This window comes from Saccopteryx leptura, chromosome 2 (genome assembly GCF_036850995.1).
Source record: "Saccopteryx leptura isolate mSacLep1 chromosome 2, mSacLep1_pri_phased_curated, whole genome shotgun sequence".
Taxonomy (NCBI): domain Eukaryota; kingdom Metazoa; phylum Chordata; class Mammalia; order Chiroptera; family Emballonuridae; genus Saccopteryx; species Saccopteryx leptura.
Window position 1 is genome coordinate 143,109,764 of NC_089504.1, and position 23,112 is coordinate 143,132,875.

Below are 23,112 nucleotides of genomic sequence, written 5' to 3' on the forward strand. Positions count from 1 at the left end.
GCCTTTTACTCACTTTTTCTAATTGAGTCAACAAATTCTATCAGCTTTTCCTTCACATTTTTTTCTATCAGCCATTTATTCCCATTCATTTATGTATGCATTTATTCATTTAAAATACTCTAAAATACTATGGATGCAACAAAGAACAAAATACAACAACAACAAAAAAGTTCAGTGTCATGTTGCAGAGCTGGGCAAGGCAGAGCTTGAAGGGAGGGAGGGGAAGGTAGAGGCAAGGCCAGGAAGAGAACTGAGGATGGGCAGGTACCAGGAGGTGAGCCCGATGCCTCTTGTAAGCTCTTGTCTTCCATCTCTTGTTCTATACAATGTCAGTGTTGGACACAAAGAGTTTATCTTACTAATGAAAAAGAAAAAATGCCATGGCCTGAAGGATTGTGTCCACCCACACATTGAAATCCTAACTTCTAAGGAGGTGGGATTTTTGGGAGATGATTAGGTCATGAGGGTGGAGCCCTTATGAATGATAATAGTGCCCTTATACAAGAGACCTCCAGAGAGCTCCATGCTTCTCTTTCTGCCATGTGACTTTGTTATAGCATCCCGAACTGACTAAGATGAATAGAGTGGGCTGAGAGTTCTTAACCCAACTCTATAGCCTCCATCTAAAAGTCCCAATAACCACACTTCCCAAGTAAGTCTTCTTACAAGGTTACCTGGTTTTCTTTCAAATGTGGCTATCCACTCTAGTTTCCTTGTAGATCTTTCTCTCCTTTGTCTCTCCTGGGTCCTTTTCCTCTTGATTTCCTTCCCTCTTCTTAATACAGTGCAGTTTTGTTCTCTCTCAGCAATCTCAGCACACCTTATCGCCACCATCACATCTGTTCATCCAATGACCAGGGCCCACCCTTTATAGCAGGCAGTCAAATATGACAAAGAATATTTTCTAGCAATAGAATGAACAGAGTGACTAACTTGAGTAAGCATTGGGAGTGTGATAGAAAGTTGAAGAAATAATGTGTGAGGTTGGTGGTGAAAAGAGATGCTGTTAATGACCTGGCAGGTATTCCCAAAGCCAGGAAGAGTGTGAACCCATATAATTACTATTTAGTAAAAAAAAAAAAAAATTAAACAAATACAACCTAAGTGCTTAAATGATTTTAAAATCCATTTCTAACCCATTTGCAATTACAAGATTTTTTTACTTATGTGAAGTATGTACTTTACATAGAATTAAAAGTAGTCATGAAATTCAATCTCTCATGGATTGCCACATTTAAACTACATGTATATTCCCACACAAATTATACCCTGATATCAATATTTGTGTATTCTTGTCACACTATCTCAGAATGCCCAACAATAATCATTTCATCACTTGAAATCCGGAACCAACATGAACTGCAAAACCATTCCGTCAATGCTACAAAGGGAACCACTAAAATGAGATCCAAAATTATGTGTAAAAAGAAATCTCTCTCTCATTATGTCTTGGTCTCCCCTTTCAGTACACTCTATATTATCAACTGTGATGATATGCTAAGTATGTTTTTGTATTTTCCAAGTTTTCTATAATGCAAATGTATTTCTTTTATAATTATGTTAGTAGAACCTTTACATGATCTGGGGCTATCTGCCAAACCAGTGGGGTCAAACTTCCCATTATGCATCTGTACAAAGAATTGAAAAGACTTCACAGAAAGTTTGTCAGAAAACAAAGCCAAGGATGTAAGTCCTGATCCAGGACAAAAAAAAAAAAAAAAAAGCCATGGTCATTAGAAAGGACGTTTGATCCTGAGTACATCCTAACATGAGTCTCTTGTGTGTGTCTGTCATCTTAGCTTCATACCTGAGTTCTCTAAAGAAAAGGTGGCTGAAATGAACACTAACAACTCTGTATCATTGACTATTCTTTACAACGCTGAAGCAGAAGTAGCCCAGGCTCAGAACCCCTCTAACCAGGCGTAACACAAGGACAAACACTCTTCCCCACTGACTAGGGGACTGCTTTGGCACCTGGGAGAATCTAGTGGGAAACTGTGGTGCCCAGTCTAGGGACTTTCTCTGGAAGTCACAGAGATAGCTGCTCACCTGAGAAGAGAAGTGACTGCAGAAGCAGTGGTATTGCCAAGTGATTCTCACAGAAGAGGCAAAGGCACTCACTGGATGGGAGAGGTTCTGTGGACCCAGCAGTGCTGTTCCCGAAGCAGCGTCAGATGGGGGTGTGTCTGGCAGGCACGGCAAGTTCACTGGAGGTATACAGGCCAGGGGAAGAAGAATCAAACCCTCCAGATCCATGGGGACATACGAGACAGTCCTCAGGGACTCCCAGAAAGAAACACAACTTTCAGGAGTCTGGAGAAAGAGATACTGATAGAGGTGAGGGCAGCACATCTCACAGTGTCTCCTGCAGGGAAGGTAGGCATTCAAATGTCTTCTGTAAAAGTGTGAGTTTACATGCTAGTACAGCTGTTATGATAGATAATGAGACGCCCGGCCATAAATGTATTCTCTGAATAGTGTTACAAACTGTCTTCAGGAAATTTCTACCTGCTGGTTCTTGCGCTGTGCCCTATGGCACTGGCTTATCAAACTATGTTTATGGATTCCTGGGATGCCAAGAAAGCCCCCCAACCCCACCCCAATGGAAAGTAGAGTGGGAAAGTCTATGGGAGGGGCTAGGGTATAATTCCAAGAAGGGTTTTTCTGGGAAAAATAAATTTTTGTCTCAACTTAAGAGAAAGTCACTGCTGTATGGCAATATACTACAAAACAACTTATTCTTCAAAATAATAACCCTTTAAATATTGGAAGACAGCTGTTGCGTCTCTGCTTAGTCGCTTCTCCTGAGGCTAAATGCCTCAGACATCTGTTCCTCAGATAAGGTGCTGCCTCCGCCTCATCTCGCCAGTTGCTTTCTTTCATGGCCCTCTAGTTGGTTAATCCTTGTCCTTCTGAATATGTGTGTGGCTGAATCAAAATTCACAGATTTTGACTCAGATTTTTTTTTTAAAAAAAGTTTTTTATTGTCTGCCATTAATTTTATATTACTCTTGAACCCCTTTCCTGATTATGATGAGAAAAATCAAACTTTCCAGATAAACCTACTTCTTCCAATGCAACGTACAGACTGTTCTGCTGCAGTGCCTTGCGTGTTTCTCTAACACCGACTCCTCATCCACACAGGCCTGCTGACTAGGAGGAGGATGTCAGCAGAAGTCACTTTGGTCCATACACCATGTCTGCTAGCAAGGGAAGCAGAATTAGCAGACTTGCTCACTCAGCTTTTGACCCACTTCTTCATATCCCCATGAAATAACAAGAGAACAATACAGCATGACAGAACAGATTCACTAGTGACAAAATGAAACCAAGGTAGGATTGTGCCCTCGTCCCTGAACTCTTGAAGCCCAAGAACTAAACTCTAACAAGCATGCAGTCTGCCAAAAGAGGGAAGTAAGGATGACTGGCAAGGGTTCCAAGACCTGAGAAAGAAACCAAGTGCGCGGTGAACCTGGACCTCCAGATGAGAGACAGAGGGGAAGCAATGAAGACGGGAAGGCAGTGAAGCAGACAAAAGCTCTGATTCTCAGGGTTAAGGTGCCCTGCGCAGGTGACGTACAAGGACAACTATTGTGCTGATGTGTGCCCCTAGCTACACAGACTCTGCAGTCAGGCCTGTTCAGAAGAGAGGCCCTCTGCATGCAGAGCTACGCACATCAGCTGCCTGTACTCAGCAATACAGTTCTCTACTAGTATAAATGAATGAGCCACAAAAGAGTCCAACACCCGAGGAGATCCAGAAGAATAGGAAGACAAAGACCAAGATGAACAGAAAAAACAACCAATCCTGGAAACAAAGGAGAAACCAGATTTTAAAAATACCTAACTCTGACTCTAGCCAGGGAGTTCAGTTGGTTAGAGTTTTGACCCAATACATCAAGATATATCAAGGCTGCAAGTTTGATCCCTGGTCATAGCACATACAAGAATCAACCAATGAATGCATAGATAGATGGAACAACAAATTGATGTCTCTTTATTTCTCCCTTTCTCTCTCTAAAAATCAATCAATAAGTAAAATTTTAAAACTGTAAAATATAAATATACTTAACTCACTTTCAACTTTTGGCTCGCAGGAGGATTAGGCACAATGTTCTTCAGTCCGCTGGAATCGGAGTTTATCTGACACCAGAACGCCTCTACTGAAGTTCTACCCCAATGAGATCAAAGACATATACCTGAAGTGAACCAGTGGGGAAGTCAGTACCACATCTGCCCTGGCCCCCAAGATCAGCTCCCTGAGTCTGTCTCAAAAAAAAGGTTGGTGATAACATCGCCAAAGCAACCAGTGATTGGAAGGGTTTGAGGATTATAGTGAAACTGACCATTCAGAACAGACAGGCCCAGACTGAGGTAGTGCCTTCTGCCTCTGCCCTGGTCATCAAAGCCCTCAAAGAACCGCCAGGAGACAGAAAGAGGTGGAAAAAACATTAAACACAGTGGAAATACCACTTTCCGTGAGATTGTCAACATTGTCCAACAGATGTGACACTGATCTTTAGCTAGAGGACTCTCTGGAACCATTAAAAAGATTCTGGGGACTGCCCAGACTGTGAGCTGCAATTTTGATAGCCACAACCCTCATGGCATCATAGAGAATGTCAATAGTGGCACAGTGGGCTAGTTAACTACAAAGGAGAGTATTTCAGTTAAAGCTCATTTGACAACCAAGAAGAAAATAAAAGAAAAGAAAAATAAATAAATAAATAAATAAATAAATAAATAAATAAATAAATAAATAAAGGCATAAGAGTTGTATTTCAACATACAGTGAGAATCTCCAGAAACACTAAAAACCAAATCTGCCCACCACAGTTGCCTCTGGGCACTAAGACCAGGGACAGAGTGCAGAGATAGAGAGATTCTACTTTTCACTTTCCACTGGCTTGCACTGTTTAAATTCTTTACCATTTGCATGTACTCATTCTATTACTTGATACAAAAATGTGAAGAAGGAAACATTATACATGAAAATCATGCTTTCATCTTTTTTTGGTCATTTAAATAGAAGAATAAAATAGGTCCCAATGAATTTTTTAAACTTGGGTTTACAAACCCTGAGTTTTCATAGTCAAGTCTTTGCAGCGGGGACCCAAGTAGCTATGGATTCACGAGACCTGTAATCCCCACCAGTATTTGCTGCTTTGGATTCAGGCATGGAAAGCATTGGCTAAATAAAATATGCAATGATCTGCAAGGCAAGATAATTTTATCCCTGTGATAAAGGACTAAGAACTTAGCATAAATTTATTAGATTAGCTAGTGAGTCACAATGATGCCCAAAATCAAATGGTGTTTTGGGTTGGAAACAAATGAGACAGTAAAAGGGAAGTGCCATCCTAGAAAATGCCCCATTAGAGCCCCAGAAGGTGCCATAGAGCCATTTGACATACAAAGAGGACAAAAGTCAGGAAGAAGTTATCTATTCCACGTTATTGCTTTGGGTCAGCCCTGACTGTAAACCTGGCTAAAGCTAAAGTCTTATTCAAAGTTTGAATTTCACATTTTCAGTCACTTCACTAACAATATCATTGCCTGCACAACACATGCCTTGTAAACACAGTTTTATCCCATCGTCCTCAAACACCAGGGCAAATGTAATCCGTCTATTTAGGCACAATGGAATCCATCCACAACAACTAGAAGCATATGTATTTTGTAAATATCAAAGCTGGCCCAAAAAAGCGCATTAACAATGAATCTCTTCTAAGAGGGAAAACTATGAATGAAGGTGCTTTATGAGATATTGAAGTAATATTCATACAACATTAGGTAATTGCTATAAATGCCGTAAGGAATAATAATATTTACCAACTTGCTGGTATATTAGTTTTTAAGTGTAATTGTGTGAGGTCATTTACATAGGGTTGTTTTTACTTATGGCCTCTGTGTCTTTTTTATTCTTTTAAAATTCATTTCAGCTGTGTAACTAACAGTACCTTGCTGGATACCAACAGCTAGATAAATCTGAGGGTGACACACACACAAGAAGGAAAGAGGTGACAAACACAAATCAAAGGTTATTAATATAAATAACATGGGGTCCCTTGAGTGAGAAGATATATTAATAAATAGATGGAAATTCCTATCATTCATGTTGAACCCAATGCATAAGAAAAAAGTAAGTGTTAGACAACTTTGATCTTGAGGCCTGTAAAGCAAAAACTGAACATTGACTTACTGCACAAAGGAAGAAATAGAAAGGCATCTTGTTACCAAATGCAAAGAGAAGACTTTCCTTGAGCCACCAATGAAATGACAAGGCAGGTGGGGCTTGCCTGGCTGCCTTAAAACCTCTCAACTTCCATCCAACTCATTTTTACTCCCGTGTTTGGTCCTGCAATGAGATCCTTCCACATCTTCAGAGTTGCCTCTGGGGTTCTCTTTATCCCTGGGTTTTCTGTGCATTTGGGAAATCCTCCATTTGACTTACCTTGAGAATTCACCTCCCAACCAGATCATCTGTAGGAATTCTTGAAGAATAAATACCCAAGAGAATAGAATATCTAACTGTCTGACTCAGTATGCCCAGATTTAAGGAGAGAGCAACTCTTATTCATCTATTGTTACTATTTCTTTGATTTTCATTTCGAAGGCAAATGGGACATTTTTATTAGCATATCTTCTGTACTACAATGATGGCATTGCTTTAAAATTTGCTACATCCAGGTTGATATTGGCCCATGTTCCTCTGACTCTTTTCCTGTATGGTTCCCTGTATGGGGCCTGAATTTCTGTATCATATTTGTTGTATGGTTCACCCTCACCAATGCCAGCATCTCGTGAGCATATGAGAGCCCTGTTAATTCTAGACCTAAAACATTCATTTAACTATTCTGAAACCTGACAAGTTCCACTCTATCAAATGAAATAAGGGACAGGGTGCACATGCAGGGCTGCTTGTTTAGTGGTAATGTGGGTTTTAGTGTGCGCTTGTCACCCACTTTAGGTTCTCATTATTGTCCTGCTCGCCCTAATTCAGTGATGTATCGTCTTCCCGCATTTGTCTAAATCAGTTCAGCAACAGATAAATCAAAGCTTTTCTTGCCCTTGCCCTTCCAAGTTGTTCAAATCATCCATCTGACCACGGAACAGAGGAAATAATCACTTGCTTGGAGGAAGAAAATATCTGCAGCGACTCTGCAATAAACCACTTCTGCATCCATGTGCAAATATGCACATGGTACACGTGTGTACACACATAGGCACACACGCTGAAAGCACACACCTTTGGGCATATTAAAAAATAAAATCAAAGCTCCAAAATGCTGCTTATTTTTTTCTCTTAGAAAAGAGAAAAGCCAGTTTCAATTCTCTTCTCTTAAGAAGAGACTAGATTCAACATTTCAAAAGCCATCTAAGATCCCATTTTTATGTCCTCGTGAGCTGTGGGAGCTGGAAATTAATTGGTTCTTTAACTGGCAAATCTTTTGACAGACGAGATACCCTGGCATTCAGAAACCTAATACATTTTTCTCTTTGTGCTTCAACAGAGGAAGAATGGTAAACCAGAGGCTTCCTGGGCAGACCTAAAGAATGCAGCTCCCCCGCCTGCCCCTTTCAGTCCTACCCACCCCTACTTTTTGATATTTTATTTTACTTTTTTTTGCCTTTGGAGCTTTTATATCTTTTTCTAGAAAGTACGTTACTGGAAAATATGAAAGAGTTCTAAAAAGCAAGGACTGCGGCTGTGACAGAGGAAGTGAAATGTAGCAGTCTCCACCAGAGCCTTCAGCTGCCCTCCTGGAAGCCACAGCGAAGACCTGGAGGTATCAGCTCCGTTTCCGCGTCTCTGTTGGGACGGGCTACAGCAGCTCTCTTTCCTTTGTTGCAGAATGGACGCGCTGTTCTTTATGTATTTGCTTGCATGTCAAAATGAAACCAGGGCATTTGTCTCCTTTCACATTCTGCAGAGAGCGCATCATTGACAAACTCGATTTTAAGAAGCAATAAAGTAAAGAAACAGGAGTTTTCTCATATTCTGTAAGAGAACCAAACATGCTTCTCTGACTGGTTTTCTGTGTCACTCGTGCCCAGGGTAGAATCTAGGTTAAACTCTGTAATTTAGGATTTTGTATGTCTTACTCTGGAGGTAAAAGTAGTAGATTGAGGTTATACATTCCATTTATTTTAATTTATTATTTTATTTAAAATAACACTCACTTCCCACTCTACCTATTTCCCATTTTTATTGTATGTGTTCTTGCATATATGTTTTCTTTTACCTTTAAAGACTTTTTAGAGCCATTTGCAGGTTCACAACAAAATAGAGAGAAAGGTCCAGAGACTTCTCATATACTCCCTGCCCTAACACATGCATAGCCTCCCTCATTATCAACATCCTTCCAAGGTGGTAGATTTGTTACTGAGCTGACATTGACCTATCATAGTCATTCAAAGTCTATAGTTCACATTCCACTTCACTTGTGGTGTTGTACACTCTATAGGTTTAGACAAATGTATAATGGCAGTGTCCTTCATTATGGTGTCATGAAGACTTTTTTCACTGCCTTAAAATCCTGTTCTCTGCCTGTTCATACCCCTACCCTGAGCCATCACACCCTGCCCCCAACCACTGACTTTTTTACTATCTGCATACATTTACTTTTTCCAGGATGTCATATAATTGGAACATACAGTATGCAGCCTTTTTTATTGGCTTCTTTGACTTAGTAATATGCATTAAGTTTCCTTCATGCCTTTTCTTGATAACTCATTTCTTTTTAGCACTGATTAATATTCTGTTGTCAGAATATACCACAGATTATTTATTCATTCACCTACTAAAGGTCATCTTAGCTTCCAAGTTTTTGCCATTAGGAATAAAGCTGCTATCCACATCTATGTGCAGGTTTTCGTGTGACATCAGTTTTCAAGTCCTTTGGGTAAATAACAGCAATTGCTGGATACTAGATGCTTAAAAGTACGTTTAGTTTTGTAAGAAACCACTGCACTGTCTTCCAAAGTGGCTGTATCATTTTGTATTCCCATCGGCAGTGTAAGGGGAGTCCCGGCTGCTCTGCATCCTCACCAGCATTTGGTGTTGTCAATACACTTTACTTCTTTTTCTTTTATTTTCAATATAAATTATTAATTTTCTCAGCTATGAGCCTAAAGTTTTAAAAGTTAGCTGATAAAAGTAATGTCATATTCTGTCTTTACAGTTTTTCTGGGATGCGTCTATGGGTGTATTGCTGGGTACACACACACACACACACACACACACACACTCACAAACATTCTCTCTCACTCTGGTTTTGGAGAGCCTTTTTGATTCTTTATGGTTTCATCAACATCCCTATGCTCATTGCCCCTGTATTGTTTCCTTTGTATACTAATTCTGTCTTCTCTTTCTTGCCCTAAGAAATTCTGTCCTAATATATTAGGTATCACTCAGAGGAGAGAAGACCTGGATTAACCTAGAGGTCATTTGCTCCTTTGATATGGTAGTTAGAAAAGAGCTGTTTCGACAGATGTAAGTTAGTTCAAGAGAAGAACATGCTCATAGAAGTCTCCAGGTTCCAGATTTCTCTTTCGAACAAAGCCACTTCCCTGATAAGGAGACTCTGAGTTTTTATCATGGCATAGATGTAACTGGCCCATTCAGTCCCTACCTTATGATCAACACACAGACAGGCCCATGGTTCTTCTCTGTGGAACATTGGCCATGGTGCATGCAATCCACGCATGCCAAGCATAGACTGTGGGATGATGGGATTTGAGGGATTGTGTACCCTCTGCTACTTCTCTGCTTGTAAGTTTTTCCCAAATAAAACCTATTTTATATCTGCGTCCCCAGTAGCTCTGGTGGTCTACAGCCTGACCCCTTCTTGCATAGTCACTCCAATCTCTAGCTGGTGTCTCTTATGTGCCTTTTGCTCATGAAACATTTCTCATGGTCTAGAGGAATGGTTTAGAAACTGTATGGTACAAGTTTCCCATGCTAGTCCCAAGATAAATATCTTTTTTTTTTTTTTTTAATTTTATTTTTTTTATTTTTATTTTTAATAAATTTTTATTAATGATAATGGGATGACATTAATAAATCAGGGTACATATATTCAAAGAAAACATGTCTAGGTTATTTTGCCATTAAATTATGTTGCATACCCCTCGCCCAAAGTCAGATTGTCCTCCGCCTCCCTCTATCTTGTTCTCTGTGTCCCTCCCCCTCCCCCTAACTCTCTCCCTCCCTCCCTCCCATGTCCTCCCTCCCCCCACCCCTGGTAACCACCACACTCTTGTCCATGTCTCTTAGTCTCGTTTTTATATTCCACCAATGTATGGAATCATGTAGTTCTTGTTTTTTTCTGATTTACTTATTTCACTCCGTATAATGTTATCAAGATCCCACCATTTTGCTGTAAATGATCTGATGTCATCATTTCTTATGGCTGAGTAGTATTCCATAGTGTATATGTGCCACACCTTCTTTATCCAGTCTTCTATTGAAGGGCTTTTTGGTTGTTCCCATGTCTTGGCCACTGTGAACAGTGCTGCAATGAACGTGGGGCTACATGTGTCTTTATGTATCAATGTTTCTGAGGTTTTGGGGTATATATGCAGTAGAGGGATTGCTGGGTCATAAGGTAGTTCTATTTGCAGTTTTTTGAGGAACCACCATACTTTCCTCCATAATGGTTGTACTACTTTACAGTCCCACCAACAGTGGATGAGAGTTCCCTTTTCTCCGCAGCCTCTCCAACATTTGCTATTACCCGTCTTGTTGATAATAGCTAATCTAACAGGGGTGAGGTGATATCTCATTGCAGTTTTGATTTGCATTTCTCTAATAACTAATGAAGCTGAGCATCTTTTCATATATCTGTTGGCCATTTGTATTTCTTCCTGGGAGAAGTGTCTGTTCATGTCCTCTTCCCATTTTTTTATTGGATTGTTTGTTTGTTTGTTGTTGAGTTTTATGAGTTCTTTGTAAATTTTGGATATTAGGCCCTTATCTGAGCTGTTGTTTGAAAATATCATTTCCCATTTAGTTGGCTGTCTGTTTATTTTGATATCAGTTTCTCTTGCTGAGCAAAAACTTTTTATTCTGATGTAGTCCCATTCATTTATCTTTGCCTTCACTTCTCTTGCCATTGGAGTCAAGTTCATAAAATGTTCTTTAAAACCCAGGTCCATGATTTTAGTACCTATGTCTTCTTCTATGTATTTTATTGTTTCAGGTCTTATATTTAGGTCTTTGATCCATTTTGAATTAATTTTAGTACACGGGGACAGGCTGTAGTCGAGTTTCATTCTTTTGCATGTGGCTTTCCAGTTTTCCCAACACCATTTGTTGAAGAGGCTTTCTTTTCTCCATTGTGTGTTGTTGGCCCCTTTATCAAAGATTATTTGACCATATATATGTGGTTTTATTTCTGGGCTTTCTATTCTGTTCCATTGGTCTGAGTGTCTATTTTTCTGCCAATACCATGCTGTTTTGATTGTCGTGGCCCTATAATATAGTTTGAAGTCAGGTATTGTAATGCCCCCAGCTTCATTCTTTTTCCTTAGGATTGTTTTGGCTATTCGGGGTTTTTTATAGTTCCATATAAATCTGATGATTTTTTGTTCCATTTCTTTAAAAAATGTCATAGGAATTTTGATGGGAATTGCATTAAATTTATATATTACTTTGGGTAATATGGCCATTTTAATTATATTTATTCTTCCTATCCAAGAACAAGGAATATTTTTCCATCTCATTGTGTCTTTTTCTATTTCTCTTAATAATGCCTTGTAGTTTTCGTTATATAGGTCCTTTACATTCTTTGTTAGGTTTATTCCTAGGTATTTTATTTTTTTTGTTGCAATCGTGAAGGGGATTATTTTTTTGAGTTCGTTTTCTAATATTTCATTGTTGGCATATAGAAAGGCTATGGACTTTTGTATGTTAATTTTGTATCCTGCGACCTTACTGTATTGGTTTATTGTTTCTAATAATCTTTTTGTGGAGTCCTTCGGGTTTTCGATGTATAGGATCATATCATCAGCAAAAAGTGATACCTTTACTTCTTCTTTTCTGATATGGATGCCTTTTATTTCTTTGTCTTGTCTGATTGCTCTGGCCAGAACTTCTAGCACCACGTTAAATAAGAGTGGAGAGAGTGGACAACCCTGTCTTGTTCCTGATTTAAGGTAGAAAGTCCTCAGTTTTATGCCGTTTAATAGGATGTTGGCTGATGGTTTATCATATATGGCCTTTATCATGTTGAGATATTTTCCTTCTATACCCATTTTGTTGAGAGTCTTAAACATAAAATTGTGTTGTATTTTATCAAAAGCCTTTTCTGCATCTATTGATAAGATCATGTGGTTTTGTTCTTTGTTTTGTTGATATGGTGTATTACGTTAACCGTTTTGCGTATGTTGAACCATCCTTGAGATTCTGGGATGAATCCCACTTGATCATGATGTATTATTTTTTTAATATGTTGTTGTATTCGGTTTTCCAGTATTTTGTTTAGTATTTTAGCATCTGTATTCATTAGAGATATTGGTCTGTAGTTTCCTTTCTTTGTGCCATCCTTGCCAGGTTTTGGTATGAGGGTTATGTTGGCCTCATAAAATGTGTTTGGAAGTATTGCTTCTTCTTCAATTTTTTGGAAGACTTTGAATGTTTGATAGAATTCACTAGTATAACCGTCTGGGCCTGGACTTTTATTTTGGGGGAGGTTTTTAATAGTTTTTTCTATTTCCTCCCTGCTGATTGGTCTGTTTAGGCTTCTTCATGACTCAGTCTAGGAAGGTTATATTGTTCTAGGAATTTATCCATTTCTTCTAGATTGTTGTATTTGGTGGCATATAATTTTTCATAGTATTCTACAATAATTCTTTGTATATCTATGATGTCTGTGGTGATCTCTCCTCTTTCATTTTGGATTTTATTTATTTGAGTCCTGTGCCTTTTTTCCTTGGCGAGTCTTGCCAAGGGTTTGTCAATTTTGTTGATCTTTTCAAAGAACCAGCTCCTTGTTTTATTAATTTTTTCTATAGTTTTTCTGTTCTCTATTTCATTTATTTCTGCTCTGATTTTTATTATCTCCTTTCTTCGTCTGGTTTTGGGTTGTTTTTGTTCTTCTTTTTCTAGTTCCTTAAGGTGTGAAGTTAAGTGGTTTACTTCGGCTCTCTCTTGTTTGTTCATATAGGCCTGAAGTGATATGAACTTTCCTCTTATTACTGCTTTTGCTGCATCCCAGAGATTTTGATATGTCGTATTTTCATTTTCATTTGTCTGTATATATCTTTTGATCTCTGCGCTTATTTCTTCTTTGACCCATTCATTTTTTAGAAGTATGTTGTTTAGTTTCCACATTTTTGTGGGTTTTTCCCGCTCTTTTTTGCAGTTGAGTTCTAGTTTCAAGGCTTTATGATCAGAAAATATGCTTGGTACAATTTCAATTTTTCTAAATTTGCTGATATTGTCTTTGTGGCCCAACATATGGTCAATTCTTGAGAATGTTCCATGTACACTAGAGAAAAATGTATACTCTGTCGCTTTGGGATGAAGTGTCCTGTAGATGTCTATCATATCCAGGTGTTCTAGTATTTCATTTAAGGCCACTATATCTTTATTGATTCTCTTTTTGGATGACCGATCTAGAGCCGTCAGCGGTGTATTGAGGTCTCCAAGTATGATTGTATTTTTGTTAGTTTTTGTTTTAAGGTCAATAAGTAGCTGTCTTATATATTTTGGTGCTCCTTGGTTTGGTGCATATATATTAAGGATTGTTATGTCTTCTTGATTCAACTTCCCCTTAATCATTATGAAATGACCATTTTTGTCTCTGAGTACTTTTTCTGTCTTGTAGTCAGCATTATTAGATATGAGTATTGCTACACCTGCTTTTTTTTGGGTGTTGTTTGCTTGGAGTATTGTTTTCCAGCCTTTCACTTTGAATTTGTTTTTATCCTTGTTGCTTAGATGTGTTTCTTGTAGGCAGCATATAGTTGGATTTTCTTTTTTAATCCATTCTGCTACTCTGTGTCTTTTTATTGGTAAGTTTAATCCATTTACATTTAGTGTAATTATTGACACTTGTGGGTTCCCTACTGCCATTTTATAAATTGCTTTCTGTTAGTTTTGTATCTTGTTTGATTCTTCTCTTTTGTTTTTCTATCATTTATTTTTGTTTGTTTGTGTTCCATACTTCTTTCCTCTGTTGCTACCTTTTTTAAGTCAAGTGTTTTTGTGATGTTTTTTTTCAAGGGTGGTTACCATTAAGTAATGAAAAGGGTACCTACCATATTCATTGTAGTACCCTATCTTATGAGTATTTCTGCATTTCATCGTCCTTTGCTACTGTTAATCTCCATCTTCTCCCCCCTTTTTTTCCTTTGTTGTCACAGTTTAAGTTTTGGTTTTATTGTGTTCTTGGTGGAGCTGTTACTTGTGGTGTTGTTTTCTTTTGTTCTTTGAATCTGGTTGGAAAACCCCCTTTAGTATTTCCTGGAGTGGGGGTTTTCTGCTGATAAATTCTCTCATCTTTTCTGTATTTGTGAATGTTTTTATATCTCCTTCGTACTTGAAGGATAGCTTTGATGGGTATAGTATTCTTGGCTGAAAGTTCCTCTCTTTCAGGGCTTTAAATATTGGGGTTCACTCTCTTCTAGCTTGTAGCGTTTCTGCTGAGAAATCTGATGATAATCTAATAGGCCTTCCTTTATATGTTGTACTCTTCTTTTCCCTGGCTGCCTTGAGAATTTTTTCTTTGTCATTGGTTTGTGTCACCTTTATTATGATGTGCCTTGGAGTGGGTTTGTTGGGATTAAGAAAACTTGGTGTTCTGTTTGCTTCTTGAATTTGAGGTTTTAGTTCTTTCCACAGGCTTGGGAAGTTCTCATCTATTATTTGTTTGAGTATATTCTCCATTCCATTTTCTTTCTCTTCTCCCTCTGATATACCTATTATTCTTATGTTATTCTTTCTGATGGAGTCAGACAATTCTTGTAGGGTTTTCTCGTTTTTTATTATTTTTGAGTCTCTTTCTTCTTCTTTCTGTTGTGCCTCAAGTTGTTTGTCTTCTATTTCACTAATCCTATCTTCTATCTGGGCTGTTCTGTTAGCTAAGCTTGTTACCTCGTTTTTCAGCTCGTGAATTGAGTTTTTCATTTCTGTTTGATTTGTTTTTATAGTTTCAATTTCCTTGGTAATATATTCTTTGTGTTCATTGAGTTGTTTTCTGAGCTCCCTAAATTGCCTTTCTGTGTTTTCTTGTATATCTCTGAGTATTTTTAAGATTTCTACTTTAAATTCTCTGTCATTTAGCTCCAAGGCTTCCAATATGTTAAGTCTTTTCTCCATAGATTTTTCCACATCTATTTGTGTTACCTCTCTTTCTTTTGTATCCATAATATTCGATTTCCTCTTTCTTATTGGCATCTGAGGGTGGTCTTGTTGATAGCACTAATTAGAATTAATAAAGAGTAAAAAAAAAAAAAAAAAGGTAAAACACCCCACAAAAAAAAACAGTAATAATTTATTATTTCCCCCTTTTTTCTTTCTTCTCTTTCCCTCCTCTCCCCTCCTCAGGGAAATATCGTGATGACCTGTGAATTATATTATGCTAAATGGAACAAAAACTGCCTATAATGGAGGGCCTGATTTGGGGTGAAGAGTTCAAGGGGCAAAAAAAGGGAGTAGGGACCTACTAAATGCAAAAAAAAAAAAAAAAAAGGAAGAAAATCTTAGACAAGCATAAGATGATTTGCTTGTAAGTTTTGGTCAACTAAGAGATATAATGAGAGGGATAAGAGGGAACCAGAAAAAAGGAGAAAAAAAAAGAATAATAAAGAAAAAAATAAAAATAATAAGTAAAAATCTGTTGTATTAAGTGGAGCGAAAACTAAATATGATGGAGACCTTGGGTTGGGAGGAATGCTAGTGAGTTAAAAAGCAACGTAAAAAGTACCCAAAATGCCACAAAAATAAACAAACAAACAAAAACAAAAGCAAAAAAGAAAAATAAAACCAAAAAAACCCCTTGAGTCCCAAATTAACTAATTTGTTCGTGATTGAGGATTAAATGGGAGGAAAAGTAAAACGAGAAAAGAAAAAACGAATAGAAAGGAAAAAATAAGAAAAAGAGAAAAACGAAGGAAGAAAAAAAGAGGACGAGAAAAAAAAACCAAATAAAGCAAAACAAAAAAAACAAAAGAGGAGAGAGTGAGAGTTAAGTGTTTTGGAGTATAACCTTAAAGGAGGGTGAGGATGAAAATAAGAAATAAAATGTAACACTCATGGGTAGTGTAGTTCAAGAAAAGGGAAGCATAAGATGGGCAGAGAATAGAAGGACTGAGGTGGAGGAAATAGAAATAATAATAATAAAGGCAATAAGATAGAAGAAACAAACAACAGCAAAAAAAAAAAAAAAAAATTAGTGGAACCAGTTGTAAAGTCTGTGGATTTTTCTTGATTTTGAGAGGTTAACTTCTTCCTTTTTCTTTTCTCTCCCTCTTCCTGGTCGGTGACTCTGTACCCCAGCCTCTGCCCCTGTGTCACACTTAGGTAGGGATTTGCAGTTGATGGGGTTCTATGGCAATGTCATATAATTGGCTTTAGTCTTGCTGGTAGTCAAGGCTTGTTGGCGTTTGCAGGGTCCAACGATGAGAGAGTTTGCTTTCCTGGAGTCTCTCTCCTAGTCCCCCCTTCCTGAATTAGCAGCCTGGTGATCCAGCTATAAGGCTGCTACTGCTTCTGCCTGGGGAATAAGAGGCTCAAAGAGCTAGGAAATCCCCACTCTATCCCTACTCAGCGCAAGGCTTTGGGAAAGGCTCTGGCAGTCAGAGCCTCCAGTGTAATCAGGCGGGGGTGGGAGTCAATTGTTGTCAAGGTGTCTGTTCAGCACCTAGCATTCAGTTGGACCACTCAACCCAGGCTTTCCACACTTTGTAGCTTGTTTTGGCTGGGAAGAAGAGGCACTAGTCTCTGCTTGCGACTAGTGTAGTATAGATCTTATTATCTGCCAAGTCCCTCTTGTTAGCGTTTATCCCTGAATAAGGAGGCTCTATCAATCAGAAGTTGCCCCCGCCCCTTTAGCGAGAGGCACTAAAAAATATCACACCTCTTGTCTTGGATCGCTGAACTGAGAGAGATCTTATCAATTAGAGCCCGTGGGTGCACAGATTTCATGGGTTAAGCTAATTTCAGTGATTGGGTCCGCAGCTGTGCTCCCGAAGGTATTTCAGGCTGCCTGCGCACCCCTCCCCCAACGCTTGAATGGCTGGATGAGGTGCCCTGCCCACGGAGAGAATCTCCCAAGTAGGGAAGACCGCCCTGGGGCCTCTCCCGCTCGCCCCGCCGCTGGCGGCTGGAGCGCACCGGGCGCAGGATAATGGGGCACCCTGGGTGTGCGGGCCAGTAGGGCGCACCAGGCGCAGGATAATGGGGCACCGTGGGTGTGCGGGCCAGTAGGGCACGCGCGCGAATGGGGTGCTCCAGGCACCGGTGGCTGGGGACTCTCACTCGCAGTGTGCGGGCCGCTGGGAACATTAGTGGTGCTCGCTCTGCAACCGGACCGGGCGCGCGCGCTGGCGGCTGCTCGCCGCTCCGAGTGTGGGCCGACTCACCACAGGCCCTCCGCAGCTTGAATGAACGTCCCTGTGGTAGTTAGCTTCCTCCACACCCTCGTCTCTCAGATTCAAGTGATAACAGTCCTTTCGCTTTCAGTTTGTGTAGAACTCCGGAATGCTCCAAGGATAAATTTTTCTGTTTCTAGTTGATAAATTTGTTGTGATTTTGGGGAGATCTGTCGGACGCGCTGCTCACGGCGCCATTTCCGTGACGTCACCTGTCTAATTCCCCAAGATAAATATCTTAATAACATTCATGTTTATTTCACACAGTGGCCTTATTTCTGATTCAAGCAGTTTCTGACAACATCCTTCACAAGTGTATCATCAGGACAAGTACCATTCTTATAAGAATTTGGAGGATCAGGAACACAGAACTGAATAGTGATGGTGTGGATTTTGTCCTATAGATGTCATCTGCAGATTAAGAACATTTCAGTCAGGCTGCACAGAAGTCTGTCCTTGTTCTCTTGACTTAGGGCAGGCATATGTGTGTTATAGGCAGGGTGGGAGACAGTATATGCTAGTAACATTTCTAATGTTATTTCAAATTGAGAATACTCATCAATTATTTCCCATTGCCTCTAAAAATATTTATAAGTTTTCAAATAATCAAGAGAACAAAAACCACAAAGTTATCATGCATTCTCCCTTGTATAAGAACCCCAATTAAAAACTGCAGCTAATAGTGTGTCACATGTAGAAATAAAAATGAAGTAAGTCTATGTTTGAAAATATGTTTAAATGAAGAGATAGAAACTCACCAGAAGTTTTAAGTACTGAAAGGAATGTAAGGAACCAGAATTTCCTAATCTTTGTACGTTGCAATGAAATCTCACAGCAGCACATGTTCTACACAATTTAGCCAAAGATCTCAGAGGATCTCAGAAATGTAATCACGGCAAGAGTGCCGTTCCAGAATGAAGGCTCGACAAGAAGTGAAAAGAAAATAAAGGGATGGCAACAAGCATACTAAAAAGGAAAAATAATGTTAGATACATTTCCCCAAGAAACTGGTGATAAAAGAATAGATTTCTGTCTGGTTTTTTAATGTGCTTTGTTTTTTACTTTCAAATAACATGTTCAGTTCAAAAATAAGATAACATCAAATAGAATTATGTGCCAGTTTATCTCAGGAGGACTTAGTATTTTAAAATAACCATAACAAACAATAGACCACTTCAGAGCTTACGGTTGATTTATTAAGAGATTCAAGCTATAGGAATCTAAAAGGAGGAATGGGGACAAAGAACTTTAAACATTGATAAGTCTTTGTAAAGAGCAAGCAACCCTAAAGGGACAATAATTTAATTAACATGAAAGCCTTGAAAAATTTGCAGTGTTTATCTGGCCCAGGACCCATGAACTCAGTTATCACTAGTCATCCCATTAGCTAATTTAAATTGTTTTTAGCAAGTTTAGAAAATGTTTAAAATTTTTTTTTTAATTTAGAGAAAAAGAACAATCTCTTGTGTACAATCAGAATGTGTCATCACTAGTTGACTACATTCTGCAGAGAGGAATGTGATTAAACTTCAGCATTCCCTGGCTTCAAACACAAAGTACCAGGGAAGGCAGAGCAGAGCGCCAGCCCTCATTGTCACTTCTGTGTGTTACCCCTGAAATGCAGCATCCATGCCCACCAAGCTGAGCTGAAGTCTGCAGTAAGGGCTGGGAAAATGTGGCAGTGAGGGCACATGGTTTATTTTACTTTGAGAGGTATTCTGGGAAAACAGGCATGATAGGCCACAGAAGTTTCCCATTACACACTGCCCTTATCTCCCTCAGCCCCTTGAAGAGCTGATCTGAGGGTCCTCAGGACCTCTGTCGTGCTGTTGGCTTAGAAATCACTGGCTAGATGGCAAGAGCATATGGGGAGAGTGTGAGGAATGGGTCTGAAAGGATAAGCAAAGACAGTGTTTCTAAAATCCTTCACTGAAAAAAAAAAAAGTATTAGTAGTCACCACCCTAACATATAGAGATCATTGCAGGCCAGTGTAAAAGAGTATGGTCATTCTCCTAAAAACATCAGGTAACCACTGAAAGATTTATGTGATGTGACTCTCTCACTGATGATTTATTAGGTATAAAAACGTCAGATACTTGAAAGCATAAAGTCTGTCCACAGATGGGCCACTGGAATGCTGCCATGCCCCCTGAATGGCTGAGCCCAGCCTACTGTCGCTTTAGGCCATGTGACATGCGCTGCTTGTGCAGATAACATACCCACAATGAACGCTAGCAAATACATCAGTGCTTCAGAGATGGGACCAGATGAGCGGAGGCCATCTGGATGTCATTGCCACACAGGATTCAGAAAAGAAGATGACACTATGACAGTGACTGCTAACATACTGCAGAAGCCGGTCTGCATTAAGACCACATGATGGGCGACACTGCAGACAGGTAGAATAGCCACAGGAATAACTCTGGACATCCTGTCATCTTTTTAGTGATACCACATACACGGGACCTTCTCAAACTGGGCTCTGCCATTTATTCGTGGTGCAGAAAGGCAGCCGCTTATAAAGTTGAGAACCACTCTTTGCTTTGTGAAAAGGGGAGAATCAGGTGACCAAAATTCTTAAATTATAGGGCTTCACCTTTCAGACAAGAACTAATTAACATGAACTCTATATGAATTTTCTTATACAACCCATGTGCTTGAATTGAAAGTAGTGGGTACTCTTTTCATGTTAGCTTGGCTAACATATATTTTACTGATCAGATATCCCTTTACATTGACTAGGAAGATTCATGTCTTTCAGGGTTTGTTTGTTTTTTAATTACTAGCTTAAAAATGTCCTTTCCAGAATCCTTTTTAAATGCAATACTGCCTTTTAAAAAGAATTATCGGCCCTGGTCATTTGGCTCAGTGAATAAAATGTTGGACTGGCATGTGGATATCCAGGTTTGATTCCCAGTCAGAGCACAAAGGAGAAACAACTATCAGTCTCTCTTCCACCCCGCTTCCACTTCTCTCTCTCTCTTCTCCTCCTGTAGCCAGTGGCTCGATTGGTCCAACCATCAGCCCCAGGCAGTGAGGATCCAAGCGTCAGCCTCAGAAGCTAAAAATAGCTTAGTTCAGGGGTCGAGAACCTATGGCTCACAAGCCAGATGTGGCTCTTTTGATGGCTGCATCTGGCTTGCAGACAAATCTTTAATAAAAAGAAAAAAAAATAACGTTAAAAATATAACACATTCTCATGTATTACAATCCATTCATTTCCTACCACTCATGTTCATGGTTGCAGGTAGCTGGAGCCAATCACAGCTGTCCTCCTGAATAACACCAAATTTTTATTGGGTAATGTGTAACATACACGGGTCGTTGTGAGGTCAGGAAGTAAATTTCCCTTCTTTTAATCAAGTAGTCAGCTAGCTAATTGCAGAAACCCTTTTGACGAAGAAGATGGCTAAAAGATAAAAAGATGAGGAGTATCGTACTTTTCAGCAGGAATGGACAGAGGAATTCACCTTTGTGGAGAGAGCAAGTTCTGCAGTGTGTCTAATATGCAATGATAAAATTGCATTGATGAAACAGTCAAATATAAAGCGGCACTTCGACACACACCATACTACATTTGCATCAAAATATCCAGCGGGGGACAGCAGGAAGAAAGCATGTCAAGAGCTACTGTGCAGAGTGCAAGCTAGTCAGCAGCAACTCCGTGTTTGGGCCCAACAAGGTGACTGGAATTCGGCTAGCTTTGCTGGTGCTGTAGCAATTGTGAGAAACGGAAAGCCATTCAGAGATGGGGAGTATGCCAAAACATTCATGCTTGATGTTACCAATGAACTTTTTGACGCCTTTTCAGATAAAGACAAGATAATCAAATGAATAAAAGACATGCCTCTGTCGGCAAGAATTGTTCACAATCATACCATTATGATGGCAAATCAAATTGAGGTAACACAAGTGAAGGACATAAATGCAGCACCATTCTTTTCTCTCGCTTTGGATGAGTCAACAAATGTAAGCCATTTATCCCAGTTCAGCATGATTGCAAGGTATGCTGTCGGTGACACGAGTTTGCTAAAGAAAAAAATCTACCGATGGATAAACTTATTTCGGTGTATACTGATGGTGCTCCGTGCATGGTGGGGAAAAAACAGAGGATTCGTAGTGCTTCTTCATGAACATGAAAAGAGACCCATCCTAAGTTTTCACTGCATCCTATATCAGGAGGCGCTTTGTGCTCAGATGTGTGGCGAGCAGCTTGGTGAGGTGATGTCACTGGTCATTCGGGTGGTCAACTTTATTGTTGCCTGAGCTTTAAATGATCACCAGTTTAAAACACTGCTGGATGAAGTTGGGAATAATTATCCTGGTCTGCACAGCAATGTGCATTGGTTGTCAAGAGGGAAGGTGCTCAGCCGTTTTGCAGCTTGTCTGAGTGAAATCCAGGCTTTTCTTGAAATGAAAAACATTAAGCATCCTGAGTTAGCTAACACTGAGTGGCTCCTGAAATTCTACTATCTCGTGGACATGACTGAACATCTGAACCAGCTCAATGTGAAAATTCAAGGCTTTGGAAATACAGTCTTATCCCTTCAACAAGCAGTGTTTGCATTTGAAATCAAGCTGGAACTCTTCATCACCGACATTGAAACAGGTCATTTACTACACTTTGAAAAACTGAGAGAGTTTAAAGATGTATGCACAGCAAGTGACCCTGCTTAACATCTTGATCTCCAGCAGCTAGCAGGCTTCACATCTAATCTCCTGCAGTCATTCAAAGTGTGCTTTGGAGAATTTCATGAGCACACTCGTCTTTTTAAGTTCATCACTCATCCACATGAGTGTGCAGTGGACAGCGCTGACCTGAGTTACACCCCCCGTGTCTCCGTCAGAGATTTTGAGCTACAAGATGCTGACCTGAAGGCCTCAGACATGTGGGTGAATAAGTTCAACTCACTGAATGAAGACTTGGAAAAACTTGCACGACAGCAAGCAGAGTGGGCGAGCAAACACAAGTGGGGAGAAATGAAAAAACTTCAACCTGTGGACCAGTTGATTGTCAAAACTTGAAACGCGCTTCCCATCACATACCACACACTGCAGCGTATGAGTATTGCTGTACTCAGTGGTCCCCAACCCCCAGGCCACGGACTGGTACCGGTCCGTGGGCCATTTGGTACCGGTCCACAGAGAAAGAATAAATAACTTACATTATTTCTGTTTTATTTATATTTAAGTCTGAACGATGTTTTATTTTTAAAAAATGACCAGATTCCCTCTGTTACATTCGTCTAAGACTCACTCTTGACACTTATCTTGGTCACATGATACATGTATCCGTCCCACCCTAAAGGCCGGTCCGTGAAAATATTTTCTGACATTAAACTGGTCCATGGCCCAAAAAAGGTTGGGGACCACTGGCTGTACTGACAATGTTTGGCTCTATGAATGCATGAGAGCAGTCTTTCTCACATCTAAAGAACGTTAAGACCAACCTACGATCACGTTTAACGGATGGAAGTCTCAATGCCTGCCTGAAGCTTAACCTCACCACATAT

At 39.6% G+C, this 23,112-nt stretch overlaps 1 pseudogene; it reads left to right on the forward strand.

Moving 5' to 3' along the window:
• The first annotated feature begins 2,174 nt into the window (after nt 1-2,174).
• On the forward strand, nt 2,175-4,645 carry LOC136391583 (large ribosomal subunit protein uL11-like; annotated as a pseudogene).
• The last annotated feature ends 18,467 nt before the right edge of the window (nt 4,646-23,112 follow it).